We start from the raw sequence: 16,437 nt of genomic DNA on the forward strand, positions 1-16,437 counted from the left end.
AGGCATTTGCCTTCATCAGATGGAAAGTGTTTTGACCAACAACTTAAGTATTTCTTATAGCTATGCAGGGCATGCAAGCGAGCAAACACAAACAAGAACAAACAAACAAGTGAAATGAAGAATAAAATAGAAATTGTACAATATAATATTGTGGTGGTTCATCTTATAATTCAGTCTAGAGAACCAGACAGCATCTAAGACCTGCAAAAATTAAAAAATGTCTAGGGGGACTGAGGCCCCCCAAACCCTTCGTGCCATTTCGTCCGCGTGCATTTTTCAGGGCAATCTCTATTGGGCTCAGGGCCATCTGTAAATTAGCTTAGATGGCGCACAGGGCCATCTCCCAAAATCCTTAATGTCATGCACTTGGACTGTAGACCACTTGGAGTAAAATCCATGTGAAAATTGCTTCTCACTGTTCTCAGGTCAAATATGTATATTTGATTAAAAATGCGATTAATTTCGATTAATTAATTACAAAGCCTCTAATTAATTAGATTAATTTTTTTAATCGAGTCCCGGCTCTAATTGTTACACAATGTCCAGCATGTTCTTATCCAACTAAATACTCTGCTTCAATTTGTTGGCATTAAGCATTTCGTAAACAGCATATTCAATACTGTTGGCTCACTTTGATAGATGAGTGCAACCCATCCCAGAACTGTCCCTCTGTGTCATGGCCCCGCCACTTTTTGGGTGAAAATATCTGCTGTCATTTGACTGGCGGTCAGTAACAATTCTGAGGTCTACAATCCGATCAAAGAAATCAAGAAAATTGTGCATTTTTAATTCACATGGAGCCCAAATATAATTGGTCAGCCAGGCAAACAATTATAAAATGTGATTGGAGATCGATGATTGGCTTCAATATGTGGTGGATTGAGAGCAATAGGGGATTGATTTAATTTCAATTTAATGTTGGACAAGTGGCTAACATTTAAAGTGGGATTGCCTTGGATTGTTTGTGTTTTATATCTTAACGCAGCTTATACATGCATTACTTTGACTTGTAACATGACAACAGTTTACTTTGGCGATTGACGTTAACCTTATTAACATCATAATTGATTAAGTGTTTCCTACAACTGCACACGTACTGACTGACCGGGTCCCAATTTGTACACAGTTAGTCTTCTCTGGTCTGAAGCCACATATCTCTCCTTTTACTGTCCTTTATTCTGAGTGAAAGTTAAAAAAAAAAACTAATTCTGGATCACTCTTGTGGTTTAACACATTTTAGACAGAATGAAACTATATTGTTCTGCTTGTAAGGGTTATTTCTTAAGTGAGTGGGGGCAGTGACGTAGCGCTGCTTTCATCTATTATATTCGTAAGTCATAAATAAAAACTTGAACCAGACAAAAACAATTTATTCTTGACGAAAACTCCACACAAATTAAGAAGAATTACAAAAATGTACCGATATAAAAGAAAATAACTTTGCGTCTAAAGCTAGCTGCCAAGGCTAACTAGAATTAGGAGGAGTAAAGACGAGCGAGCTGAAATTGTAACTTCTTGGCCCCCAGATCTTTCGATACAAATTGTTCATTAATCAACAGAGTTTTGTGTGGCACAGATTCAGGGACATTGCACCTTTTTGAAACGAATGGGCAGCGCCTTGTTTTTCTAACACAATGTGTTGTTTTATTAGTTCATCACTCAAATCCCCTTTTTTATTTTATGATTTGACTGCCTGAAGGGTCATACTTTTCCTTATTGTGTAAAACGAGAAAAGGTTTTGTACATTTGAATTTCTAAATAAGGTTTTCAAGTGAATTGTTTTTGGTATTTGTACTAAGGTTCACACATTGCCATGTTCACCGCGGTTTGTCGGACTCATGTTGTGTGACCTTCCTCTGGGGACCTGGAAAACATCCTGTAACAATTAGACCACCATGGTGTGTGTCTGGCTGTGGAGATGACAGAGAAGAAGCCTGTGTCTTCGCTGTGAACATCGACCACTTCCTCTGAAGCATCCACACAGAGAAGCAGAGATAGGAACAGTGGGGGGATCCACTGCCAGTGGGATTTACTCCTTGTTCCAATTTGCATGGGGATTACTCGCTTTTTCATCATTCCTTTATTTATTCCATTTCCAAATTCATTTCTAATTTACCTGAAGGAAAACAAAATATGGAGCAAAATGCATAAATGCCGTCGGAGTGAATCAATAATGACGGCAGGTCAAGTTGTGAGTGAGTCACGTCCTCGCTCATGGAAGAAAGTGATTACTGTAACACGGCGCTGACAATCACCACAAAGATAATTCCATTCTCACATGGGGCTCAAATTGTATTATGTCACATTGTATTGTGCGTATGCTATCAAACTGGATTTAGATATGCAAACTATGTGTACATTCTGAATGAAGAGGAGGGAAGAAGAAAACACGCAGGGTTGGCATGCAGGCGTGTCACTTTGTCAAGCTGTCTGCCTTCTGAGAGAGCTTGATGGTTTCTGAGGGAGGGGAGAAAAAAGTGTTGCGACGGCCTGCTCTTCTCCAAGATGAACAGATGGCAGAGTCTAAGCGTGGAGATTTGTATCATATCTACATCCCATGTTGTGGAGCAATAGATGTGGGCTTCCGCTTTCTTTTCTTTTTTTTTCTCCTTCTTCAAATGTTATTTTCTAAGATGACGGATGCACGCAATGTTTAAGCTAATGAGGAGTGGGTGTTGTTTTGTCTTCCATTTTATTTCTTCCCACTGACGCATCCTCTTGCTTTCTATTCTCCCTTAAACCCACGCTCAGAGCAGAAACCTATATGCCAAACAATTATGAAACACCATTTTGGAGTGCTGCTTGCAGCTTGGGTGGCCGTCTAAAAACACACACAGCTGACTGTAGAGTTCCCGGCAGCTGGACGTGCAGCAGCAAACAGTTAAAAGAACATAATGCTGTTGGAGCTGCAGATTATATCAGGTCAGCGCACCGCTGCTTCCAGAGCAAAGTGAAGAGGAAGAGGAGGAGTGCAGTTCAGCGGCAGTGTATAGCCACTGTTGTGTGGCTGTCAGTCGGTCCAGCAATTTGGATCAGAATGGAACATCTCAACGGCAACACTCATGACAACTGTCAGATGGACACTTATCTAGAAAACTTTTTTTTTTTTTTTTTAAATGAATATGAAACAAGAAAAACATGAACTGATAGATATTATTAGACATTCAGTTAATATACAGTACCTTACTCTGTGTTAAACTGTAGGGCTGTACAGTTTTTTAATGATTAAAGATGACATATTTTGCTCATTTCCAGGTTTATATTTGTATTCTGTGTCTCCATGCTTTCATCTTTATTTTTCTCATGCTGCCTGTGCTGAAGCACCTCTTTGCTCTGATTGGTTAGCTGATTGGCTCTTTTTTGATTGGTCAACTGCTTAGAGATGTCCCGCCCTTTAGCCTATCACGTACAATGTGTTGGAGCGCAAGCCAATAGAAGTGCAAGTGTTACATTGTGAGGCCACTATGTTATGGAGGTAAACAAAGGAGTTTAACACACTATTTAACGCACTACAGGAGAGGTATAAACGCAACAAGCATAATAGGGCCACTTTAAATATGACCATAACATTAATATTCTACTTATATGACTACATGTTTCTGTTTGATTTGTGCATGTCCTTTTATGAGGTTTAAAGCCACGGTGGGTGCACCGTGTCAGGTACACAGGAGGCTACATTCATGTTATTAGTAATACATCATTAGTAGAAGGACATTCTAGTAGTGGCTGCTTAGAATTGTGCTCGACTATTATGATCCAAATACTTCTAATTACGCTGGTGTTGTAAAGTCTAAAAGTAAACAAAACAATTATATATATATTATTATTTCAAAAATGTACATTTCTAGCTTAACAACAATGTGTTGGCATTTAGGATTTCAGAAACATATTTACTAATATTATGGATTTTTTTTAAATATGTACTAAATGACTTAATAAATAACAATAAAATAACTTATATAGAAAGATGGTTATGAAATTGAGAGCTGACAATCACTCCATTCAAAGTGAGCATTTAGCTTGAGGCCTTTTCTGGGGGTTAGATGTCGTAAAGCATCACTGACATTTAAGGCTAGATTTGAAAACTTAAAATGTAAAAAAAGACAATTGCAGCAGCCCTATTAAACAGCTGGATTCCCAAAGGAAAAAACACTCTACTTTCTACAATGTCTCCAAAAGGAGTAAAAGCAGGTCCTCAAACAGTTTAGTCATGGAAACAGAGATCTCAGTAAGTAGTATCTCAGTAGTAGCAAGTGTGAACCTTAAATAGCTCACAAGAGAAAAAGAGCGAGCAAGAGCTGCTTACAGCCACACTACTCCCTCCTGTAATGTCGACCTCCGGTGCATTCACACAGTGTTTGGAGCAACTTCATCAAACTCACTGCTGAATTCTTCAGGCTGGCTCATTTGTGGAGGTGAGAATAAAACAAGAGAAGTGGACTTTCAGGGGACCCAACAACTGCTGTTTGATTCTCCTGGGAGAAAACCTTTTAAGAACGAGTCTGAAATTATCCAACAATAGCAGGAATTTCTCACAGTTCATCATCAAGACTAATTAATAACTTACGTAATACGTTAATTTACCCAAATATATCATCTGATGCAACTTTATACTTCTACTACACTACAATTTGGAAAATAATGTTGTAGCTTGTATTGTGTACTCGTAACCAGTGGTGTAAAGTTAGGCTACTAAGGGCATTTACTAGAGTAATGTAGTTAAGTACAATTTAGTAACATTTTGAATGCATGACTTTTACTTAAAATAGTATTCCTTCACTTGGTACTTGTACTTAAGTACAAGATCTGAGTACTTCTCCCAGCACTGCTCGTAACAGTCAGGGTTATGGTAACTAGTTAGAGGTTAATTTGCTAGTATATACTTTTATTCCAAAACGTAAGTCAAATACTGAATTATTATGTACTATTATGCCATTCTGCATATTCATTTATTTTACCTGTGGCACTTTGAGTACAAATTGAGTATATCACTTCTGTACTTTTACTTTAACATTTTGAATGTCAGGCTTCTATGGCAACAGGGTATTTGACTCTTGTATTTATGTTACTTAAGTCATTCTTCCACCACTGCTTGAACTCAACTATTGCTCTTTGTGGAGACAGGCCAACGATGTGATGCGCTCTGACTCCCCATCAAACTATCCACTATGTCAAGATAACAAAACACAATCCATCAAATGTTCTCATAACAAAATAACTACTGTTGAGGCCTTTAGATTCAAGCTGTGCAATGTGAACAACCAATTACAATATTCCAATGAAGTAAGATTGTCAGACTTGGGGATTAACCTACAGTAGTAAATATCACCGGATTTCGTTAAAGATACAAAAAAAGATAACTGTATGCAAAAGATGGAATATGATAACTGTTACATTTATACGCAAGATCTTGATGTTACTACAATAACAAAGAGCATGTTGTGTTAGTTTTAAAAGGATCAGATTGAATGTATTCTCTGTAACCTGTACTGGTATGTAGGCTAATACTTTAGGTGTGAATCGATACGCCAACTGAATCTGCTTTCTTTCTTTTCACTTTCTTTCTTTCATTTGTTCTTTTTTTAATTCAGTAGGTGACCATAAAATAGTGTGTGTGAACCGAACTGTGTATTAAAGTAAAAGCATTTTCTGATAACTCAGATTGTATTTCTGTTTTGTTTTTTTAAATAAATCTCTGACTGACCAGAGGACACATTATTGATCCTAAATATCTTGGTTTCTTCTTTTCTAAGTTGTTACGTGCCAGGCAGGCTGTACTTGTGTGGTTTTCCTTCCCTCCTGTGTTTCTCTCTTCTCCCTGTCTTCTGCACAGCTGATCAGCAGCTGATCGGTATCTGCCTGTGCACCTGAGTCTGATGGCTGATTGGATCCTCTCACCCTCAGCTGGCCTATCAGCAGCCAGGGCCGACCATAAAGGAGGCACCCAGGAAGTCTTCTCGCTCTCTCACTCTGGGCCTGTTGCTGATGAAGGAGCCTGCAGTGTTTAGCAACTCATTCTCTTTGTATTGTCTGACCTTTTTGAAAGTGTGTGTGTTGAGAGGTGGAGGAGTTGGGTAAGTCTGGGGTACCCTGTACATTTCTCACCACGTAGCTAACTAATGTTTAGACACACTAGGTTAGCAGATTGTTGCCACCCCTGTATATTGTTTTGTCAACTTCTTTGTAGTTTAGTTAGTCAGGGTTTTTGTTCGAGTTTTGGTTTCAAAGGATAGATGTAGAGATAGGCCTGGTTTTGTTATGCGTGTTTCTTTTGTTTGGCACAATCCTTTAGCCGCGTTCACACTGCGGTACTTTTCCCACAAAGGTTCATGCGAACTTAGTTCATGCTCGCGTTCACACCAAAAAGAGCCGGTACTAAAAGTAGTTCATGCGAACCTTTTAATCCCCTCGAAAGTCCCTGCTAGAAAGCAGGGACTTTCGAGCGGCTGTTTTTTGAGAAAAGAGCTATATTCCTGATTGGCTGGGCGGAGTGCACACCACGCCCCGTAAAACTCCCAAAAAGTTTTGTGAAGCCGCCATTTTATTATCCTCGCATTAGCATTATTAGCATTAGCCCAGCGCAGAAACGCAGAGAGACTAACTTATGGCAACACAAAATAAAACATGGGAGCGGTGGAGATGAGGAGGTGTCGGCGTTCTGGCGATTTACTCGGAAGGCTTCAGTAGAAGCTGCTGGGAGTCCCAGCAGCTTCTACTGAAGCCTTCCCCAACTCCGGGGACTTCCGGCCGGGGACTTTGGGCGGCAGTATACGCCGTGAAGTGGTTTGCGGCCTGCCAGTAAACCCAAAGCAGCAGAAGAAGAAGTGACGTCAGCGGCTTCATTTGCCTAATCCACCCCCAGGGACTTTTTCTGGTGTGAACGCGATCTGTACTTAGTTCATGAGAACTAAAGAGTTCGCATGAACCTTTGTGGGAAAAGTACCGCAGTGTGAACGCGGCTAATGACTCCTCCTCCTCACCAACAGAGTGTTTCAGTTATACAGTATGTCTGTTCGGTTCTGGGTTTACAAAATAAACCTTTTGTAAACTGTTACGCTGACTCCCTCATTTTTATTGGTTGTATGTTATTGTCTCCAGGTCCCCTAGACCTTAGTGGGGACGTAACATAAGGTCACATTGTTCTGTCGTGTTACATACAACACTTAAAGGTGGGGTAGGTACATTTCAGAAACCAGCTCGAGATACACTTTTTGTTATATTCCATGGAATGCTCTTAACATCCCGATAGCAATGAATATCTTAAGTGCTTTGACAAAAAATACATAACAAAATGTCATCTGTAGAAGCCGTAATACTTTTTACAGTATTACGGCTGGCCTACCTGCCCGTCAGCCTTCCATCGGGGCACACACTTATCTCGTGCCCTCATTGGTCATGTGCGTGTTTGTGTGTGTTGGAGGAGGGGCTATGTAAGGAAGTGGCAGATTTTCTCCGGTTGTGTATTTTCAAATTCTAGCGATCTCGAGCCGGTTTGTCAAACTTACCTACCCCACCTTTAAGTAAAAACATCTTATTGATATGTATTTTCTCTTGTATTTATTTGCATTAAATTACTTTTACATTTGTATACTCGGATTAGGTTTCTGATAACATTTGTTTTGCCTTGCATGTGTATAAATGTGTATGTTTGTGTATGTGTGTATATACGTTTGTATTGTGGGAAATGGTAGTTTGATCTCTCTGTCTGTAGGGATGTGCATCTCCATCCCTCAGGCCGTTGCGATGCGCATCTCGATACGTTGCCACGATACGATACATTAACGATACATTTGAAACACCAGGCGATGCAATACGATACGATTCACCCCTGTTGTGATACAGTTAGATATGATTTGATTCAACAGTATGCAAAATGAATGATACTTCAATATGGTACGACAGAGGATTTGTTTTATTCCTTATATGCAGCAAATCATAAATTAACAAAAAAGTGCTTTACATATTTGGTTCTCTCTACTAGTTTCTTTTCTTAACTTAAAAAACTCTCCAGAGTAAAGTGCAATTGTATAACACCTCACAGATAAACAATGTAAGGATGCATTGCCCATGATTAACAACTACCATAGTGCCATGCCCATGCAGCTGCCAGCCTGATGTGCTTAACACTCATCCATAGGCTAACTCACCAGTGAGCAGAAAGCACTGGTTTCTATATGAACAATAAAGAAAACAAATAACCTTCACAAATGGGTATTTCATAACTGCTTACAGTAAGGAAGACATTTAAACTGTTATTGGCCGTCACATGCTGCTGTACACTAAACACCATCTCTATGACAGAACACCTCACTGAGTGATTTAACTCATATGTCTAACTAATTCCTAGGTGCGCTGTGTTTCTATTCCTCCTCGACTTCCATGTGTGTTGATATCTGAGACTCTCGGCCTCCGTTGTGCGGATCAAAGATCGTCTCTGCGGAGTGCTGACAGGATGAGGGGATATTATATGAATGAACCATTTATTTACCGATGCAAAGACGCTACAATCGATGCATCGCAACTTCAACCCAAACTGTAGCCAATGTGCACTCTTTCAACCGGTGCACTCGCATCTTGAACGTGTATGCCGGTGCACCGATGTGAATCGGTGAATCTTAACATCCCTACTCAGTACACAAACTGAAAGATTGAAAATAAAGTTGACTTTGACTTACCCACCAAAACCTGGCTTTAGCTACAACTATAGTTCACACCAAAGCAGAGAGCTGGCAAGTTAGTCTCCAAAAACAAAAAGCCAATCAGGAGAAGAAAGAAGTCAACAAAAACTCCAGACACCCCCCAGCCTCGTAGAGCGGCCCCTGCACCTGTGACCAGGTAAACTTTCCACAGTGGTTAATGGACACGGCGCATGTTGTTTACTGAAGACTCCCCACAGAGGAGACTAGCTGACCCATGGCTGCAACCAGTGAGTGGTACAAATGGGAAACATCTCTTGGAGTCATTATTTATGCAGGAATGCCCTTGGGAGTCTTTGCACTTGTTTACACAGTCACGGCACAGTCCATTCATGACGGCTCCGAGTAAATGAGCCGCTTGCTACCAATTTGTCCTGGACAACGAAGCTTTGGGGCTCGACTACCCACAGTTACCTTGGGGTGTGAGTATTTGTGTGTACGGGAATGGAAAAGAGGCTGGGAACCGACCTGGAATTCGGACACTGAAGTCCCAAGGGTGTTAGGAAGTGCGGTGTCACATGTAGAAATAAATGAGTGGGTGTTTTTTTTCAAAAGGAATGCCACGGACTTCCACCTTTTGAAATAGGCGGTGTGTTTGCCAGAGGAAGAGGACAATGGTCAAAGTTAGTGAGCAGCACCCCATGAACCCAAGACAGGAGTTTTATGGAGGGTGATCCGAAAGGCAAAATGAAGACAAAGTGGAAGTTTCAGGGAAAGTTGTGCTACTTGAATGCATCATGCGCATGTCCCATATATAACAGAATCATTTAGATCCTTTCATTAAAAGTTATTATCCTCAAGACTTAAAGCCATGGTTGTTTATTGAGTCACCCTTGGATACTTTACACTTTGTATGTCCCCAGGGGGCCATTTGTGGTACAGCGCAGTAAACAATAAACAAATTGTAGACACAATTAAAAGCAAGAGAAATAATGTCGACAAATGAGACTCATATGGTACTAGGTTTGTTCTATTCTTACAAAAGCAACCAGGACCTAGTTTTAGTGTGTGTGTGTGTGTGTGTGTGTGTGTGTGTGTGTGTGTGTGTGTGTGTGTGTGTGTGTGTGTGTGTGTGTGTGTGAACTAATAAAAGGATGTTCAAAAAATGAAATAACAATCCATTAGAAACTACAGGTATGTGCATAGTGGAAAGCAAAGGGAATAACTGGTAAAGGGCAAAAGCTGAGACATTTTACAGAGAATAATTAACCTTTTTGAGGAAATGTTGAATTGTTTATGTAAGGAAATACATGTAAGTTGATCTAAAATACACAACAAACATATGTAGGCGTTATATGCACACACATTTGAGTTTACTCAAGGATTACATCAACTGCTGACAAACACATTATATAAAACAATCAAATGATGCATAAAGAAGGCACACTTTACTGCCTATTAATGTTTGTCTCAGTAATGAGGATCCTAAACAAGTCTATGCAATGTTTATGAATATTAATACAGCCGTTGAATTCTCATTAAGATTCATTTTCTAACATATTCTTCAGACCAAAGCAAATAAACTAAGAAATGAGTTACCCTTTTACTGACTGGCTTCCTAATAGAAAGCATTACATTCATATGGTTATTTTAGCTTCAATAGCTTGTTTCTAATTCAAAGCTGCCATCAACTGGCAGCTTTTGGCATTTGTATTGTCAATTTACCTCAAAAAAGTGAGGTGCAGTTTTCCTTTCCTTTCTATTTGTGTGCATTTTATGTGTGACTGAAAAAGATGCAATAATCCAACAGGGGAGGATTCAATTAAGCAGCAGAGTATCGAAGGCAAATGACTTACCCTTATAGGTTTACATCTAGAAACAGGCAGAGAGAGAAAAGGGGAAAGAAGCCATGGGATAATTGAACAAGCTTCCTCCTAAACCACTCCAAAATCTCCAGAGTTTAATTGCTGGGAGGCAACATTATCTCTAGCAACACTGTGCCTGTCTCTTGGCTGGGATTCGGTGGGTACCTGCTGTATCCACTCCCCACACAATACAGCGCCCACTGAGCCATATAATCCGCTCAGACCCTCCTCTTCTGGAGAACCACATTCAATCCCGTTGTGACACGGGTAAAAATCTGCTCTTCTTTATTTTTGTGTCAGGGTACGTGCTTCAAATAAGCCCAATCAGTAGGCGCTGTTATGTGTGCACAATGCTACAGGGAGCCATAGCGGAAGCGAAAACGGAGAGGAAGAGTTAAATAAAAAGGCGTTTGCTGCTGTGAAATCTGGGACTGCTTTCCATTCCTCTGCAGAGCTCCCTGGAGCAGCCATCATTTTGTTTGTTTAAATGTGAATCAGTCACATGGGCTGTTGGCTTCCTGCTGAATCATCCTACCCCCCCACACCCATCACAAAACGCTGGGTTACTTTTCAACCGGCTTCCTTGAAGGAGAAAACACGGAACTAATGCCACTTTCTTCCCCGACTCCTCTTTCAAGTTGCCCTTGAAAAGAAAATTACAACAGCGGCTTTGATGCAATTCTGACATGCTTCGAGATATAAGTGCATACCAGATTATCATTCCAATGAGTCTGTCCTGATGCCTTTTATAGAGCACAAGCTGACAAGAAGAAAGCATTTTCCACACCGTGCGTAGGGACACGGAAACAGTGGCTCATTACACAAAATGGCAAAAGAAGAAAAATGGTATTTCTTTGTTGTCCACTGATTTGTAACTTAAGTCAATATGGCATTTAGAGACCTGCTGAGACATCTTTTAATGAGAAGATGAGCTAAATAATGAGACAGTGCAGAAGCAGCATGCTGAAAAAGTATCTTTATGTTATTATGTTAATGTTACTTTTAGGTCATCTCAACCCTAGAAAATGAGTTTCCTTACTCTTTATACGCAAAAATAATAGTTTGTATGCATCGTTTCATTCAATCCTGAATGTTATAAGTACAAAAATGTGTGCTACGGATTTCCCCCCCTTGTTATTGTTGTTGGTCAGTGGGTCTATTGAAGGTGTCGTACGGTCGCCGACAGGACTACAACGGACCAAAACCGTTCCATTAAGCGCCGCCGTTTCAAAAATGATGCAAATACAAAACACAAATGAGCGAAAACACATGCTTACAATGAAACATCTTCACCGACTTGACAAAACATGCACAGCATTAACGAAACACTGCAAATGCAAAACGCTGTAAAGAAAAAAAGCTGCAAGAAGCTCCAAACATAACGGAAACGGGGAAAGTAAAAAGTGATGCACACAGCTGAGATGGGAGCTCTTGTTGATGTCTGAGGATTGTAACTATCAACCAACTATCACGTTTACTGGAAACGTACCTACAATGTAAGTTGTATGGACTTATTTTAAAATGTGATCACATGACCAATATTACTGCAGATCTGCTGTAAGCTAGCTAGATAACTTAGCCAACCTAGCCATGTCAAATATACAGACCAAACACTTACAATTATGAAACAGGCTAACTCTGCCAACACTGACAGTTAGATTTACATCGTAGTATTGTCCTGCGATTACTTCGCCCTCTAAAACCACTGTGTATTAAGGTTAGGGGTAAGGGATATGTTGTGTTGTGTTTTAAAAAAAACTGTAGGGTTGTATCTATCGTGAGAGTTGTATATAAAATGGCCATCTTTGTTGAATGATGTGCGTATGACTTTGCTCTCTGCCATGTTGCTAGTTACCCAGTAGGAATGAACATTTGTCCTAAAGTTTGGGAAGCTGTAACCCAGAGTGAGAATCCTCTCCATCCCCCCCCCCCCTTAGGCTCACAGCTACAATATGAAAAGGTATATCATTATCCATCAGTCGTGTGTGAGAGTGAGTCTTCCTACCTGTCAGAGGCTGGAGGAGTTTGGAAGAGGAGAAGCACTTGTTGTAGATTCTGAGAGCGAAGTCCAGTGTCAACGCCACACTGTGCCAATCACTTCCTGCAGGGAGAAGTGACAGATGGTTACTGTATGTGTCACTCCATATTGGTTATTTTACCAGGCAATAGCCTATATTACTATTGCAGTCTCAGTAAAACTTTTACAACCGGTACAAGTTATATTAAAGGTGGGGTAGGTAAGTTTGAGAAATCGGCTCGAGATACACTTTTTGTTATATTCCATGGAATGCTCTTAACATCCCGATAGCAATGAATATCTTAAGTGCTTTGACAAAAAATCGATAAAATGTCGTCTGTGGAAGCCGTAGCGCTGTAAAAAGCACGACCAATCATCTGAGCTGGCCCGGCTAAAGTAACTGGATGGCCTACCTGCCTGTCAGCCTTCCATCTGTGCACAAACTTATCTCGTGCCCTCATTGGTCCAGTGAGATGATAGTGAACTGTTCATGAACTTGTCATGAAAAGTTCATGGAATATCAGTGAACCATATTCATGAACAGCTCATAAACAGCTCATAAACAGTTCATGAAATTGTCATGAACATTAAATGGCACTAGGGCAGTTCATGAACTACTCATGGAACTCCTGTGCTGGAATGGTTCATGAACAATTCATGGAATATGGTTTTAGGCAGGTTCATGAACAATTCATGAAATGGAGTTTTCAGTGAGTGTGTAGGGATATTCAGTTGTCAACCAAGAACATATCAAGAACTGTTCATAACAACTTCATGAACAGTTCATACCCAGTCACTGAATATAATTCAATGGCTGGCTATGAACTGTTCATGAACTGTTCATGTACATGAACTGTTCATGTACATGAACTGTTCATGTACATGAACTGTTCATGAACCATTGACTGTGGGTCAACAATTATGTCAATCACAATGGAACTTTACTCAAATTAACATACAAACATACATGTATACAGGTGGAGCACTACAATTAATCCTATCACTATTTGAAGCACAGTTCTTGATACTCAGCTGCACAAAAAAATGTGTTACGGGTCCCAAAAGCTTGGGTACCACAGCAACAATAAATGATTTCTGTAGAAAACAGAAAAGTGCAGAAGCAATAATTATACACAGGATCCAGTTGATCATCTGGATTGCTTCTTATTCAAAATTCAAAGTACACAGTTACATTCAAATAGCTGTACTTTACAAACATCACATTTCTCCATTTAAAGAGCCTGTGACACGGTTTTCCCCCATCATCCAAACCCATCAATTTGAGTAAATATGGTCCCCTTGAAAACCGTTACTGAACTGATTTTGGATATTTGTAATTTGATAACCATTAATCTGCCTTCAATGTTGACAATTTTCTGGATCTTCTCGCGGATTCTTCAAGTCCCGCCAAATGATGGGTGACGTCATTGCGGGCACAGCGCTCCAGCTGCACCGTCCAGGATCCCAGTTTCTGCATGTAAACCTTTATATATACAGTCAGATGTAAACGCACGACGGCGCACACAGCAGCAAGCTCAGACAGCGATGACAGGTTAATGTTGAACGTGTCTGAGAGCTCATATGAGGCTGAAGGATCGGTTTATGTTGTATCTGTTAGAAGTTTAGGAATGAGGTGCGTCAATATGGGCGATCATATGGTCATGTAGCCAGTGGGACTGGGACTAAAAATCATCCCGGGACTCTCGACCGGCCCACTTCGGTACCGCTAGTAAATTGTCAACGGGGGGAGCGGGGGATGTAAAATACAAATATAATGTATAATGTATGTGTCTTTGACATTAGCGCTGCTAGACACCTGTGCCCTGTACTACGAAGCCAGTTCAACAGACCCTGGATATGTTTGAGTAACAAACAAACTAACAACAAACTAACAAACGAGATCTCGCTAAGCGGTCCTACGACGCTGGTTATCAACTCGGTAAATCAAGCCAGGGTTTCTCTCTCCAGCTGAGAGCGCGTTCACGTCTAAGACACGAGTGGATCTGACTTTAATTACATTTGTCTCGAGTGTTTCGTCAACATAATGTGTTAAATAATACTTCTGCATACAGTCTGTGACACTGTGAGTGTTGCACGGTCAGATGAGGCTGGAGAAGCTGACTCAGATAAGGAAAAATGATATATTATGATATTATATGATCGATGATCTGATTGATGATGTAATATGAATGATAAGTGCGACACGTCGGCGTCTTCTCTGCATACGGCAGTTTAAACTGTATTTTCTTTATCCTGTAATATGACTTGAGAGATTTAAACTCCGCACACTGAGTGGATCTCTTTTCTATAGACGCCGGAGGCGGGCAGCGTCAGGTAAAATAAGTTATTTAGCCTTCTCAAACTTGAGCCTCACGCGCCGCCTATGGGGGATGTGCTAGTTACTTATCCGACCGGCCCACTTCGGTACTGGCCCATCGGGATTCGTCCCGATGGCCAGTACGCCACTGCACCCAGCCCACGTAAACTGTCAACGGGGGGAGCCTCGCTGCGGGGAAACGGTGGACCTAGTGTCCCGATCGGAGTGGGAATAATAATAATAATCCGTGCATTTTATCCATTAATTTCCCCAACATTGTGGTAAAAAACCACACGTTTAATCCATGTTGTTGGTGTACTACAACTACAAAAAGCATCGGTTTGTTTTCTCATCAGTAAATGCAGACCGGCTCAAACAAACGATTTTTAATCATCATCCTCACTCATCATTTAATGTATCATATGTTCGCCGAATTGACATGAAAGCACTAATAAATGTAGTTTCATCCACTTGAGTTTATAACCACAAAAATAATCGATTTGTTTTTATATCACATCCGACGGGAGGAAATTCAGCAGCTCTCACTCCCGATTTTTAATCCTAATGTAATCATCATCTTCACCACGATCATTTATGTTTATGTCGCCGAATTGACATGAAAGCACTGACAAATATGAATATACTGTAGTCAACTTCATTAAAACGTTATTAACGTGCCTAAACTCAGTAATTCACCATTTCTACGCATGACACAACACACTTTGTCCGTGTTTGGCTCTCGAAGCGTTCCCGCATTGACGTCACTTCCGGCTTCCCCCAAAACTTCAAAATGAGTGAAGGAATTTCCCCGCGATGTTCGAAATTATTGATATTTAACGAAACGGTATCGCTTTTTCTTTTTTAAACTGACGGTTCGAGATTACTAGTAGCCCAATATTTCATTGCACAACAGTTGTTGGGATGGTGTCACAGGCTCTTTAAGTTATCCGTCTGTCACAGTCAATTACTGTATCTCAACGAGAAATTCAACATATTCAATATAAACACATAACGCTATCAAATAATACTTTCTATCAATATATCTATCTTTAACAAATATAAGATATTATGGAGATCACAAAAATACACTGTCAATGTTAATAAACAAAAAACAAGGCAATGTGCCTGCAAGACTTCACTCAGGTAAATAAAACATATTACCCGTGAGCAGCAGCTAACCTGCCTGCGAGCCTTCGCTCAGGTCACACTTACCCAGGCGCGGCTGAAGCCCGCGAAAATGGCATCTATTGTTGCCGACAATTTAGTATTTTTAAAATACCGTTACTATGTCAAACATGCTCAAAACTTTCTGACACACTCTCCTAAACATCTCCAACATCATATCTAATTCACACAAGTTAACATCGATCATGTTCATCATGTACTGACCTGTAGAAAACAGAAAAGTAATCAGCAATAATTATACACAGGATCCGGTTGATCGTCTGGTTTGCTTCTGAGGAGGGGGCGGAAGTGTCCCCCCTAAGATAACCCAGATGTCACCGCTCACCTGCCAAAGGTTCCACCTTGGCGCTACTTACTCATACTGCTTCTCAAACAGTACAGATAAACCATAAAATGATATGAATGTCACCAAAATAA

At 40.4% G+C, this 16,437-nt stretch overlaps 1 protein-coding gene across 5 annotated transcripts in view; it reads right to left on the bottom strand.

Annotated features, from left to right (window-relative positions):
* LOC117451610 (RNA binding protein fox-1 homolog 3-like) overlaps positions 1-16,437 on the bottom strand; it is a 480,467-nt gene that overhangs the window by 339,593 nt on the left and 124,437 nt on the right. For all 5 annotated transcript variants that reach the window (XM_071203963.1, XM_071203962.1, XM_071203959.1 and 2 more), the window contains exon 3: positions 12,507-12,602. The gene's annotated coding sequence lies outside the window, so the exon portion shown is untranslated. The remainder of the gene's footprint in view (positions 1-12,506; positions 12,603-16,437) is intronic.

Source organism: Pseudochaenichthys georgianus, chromosome 8 (genome assembly GCF_902827115.2).
Source record: "Pseudochaenichthys georgianus chromosome 8, fPseGeo1.2, whole genome shotgun sequence".
In the NCBI taxonomy this organism is placed as follows: domain Eukaryota; kingdom Metazoa; phylum Chordata; class Actinopteri; order Perciformes; family Channichthyidae; genus Pseudochaenichthys; species Pseudochaenichthys georgianus.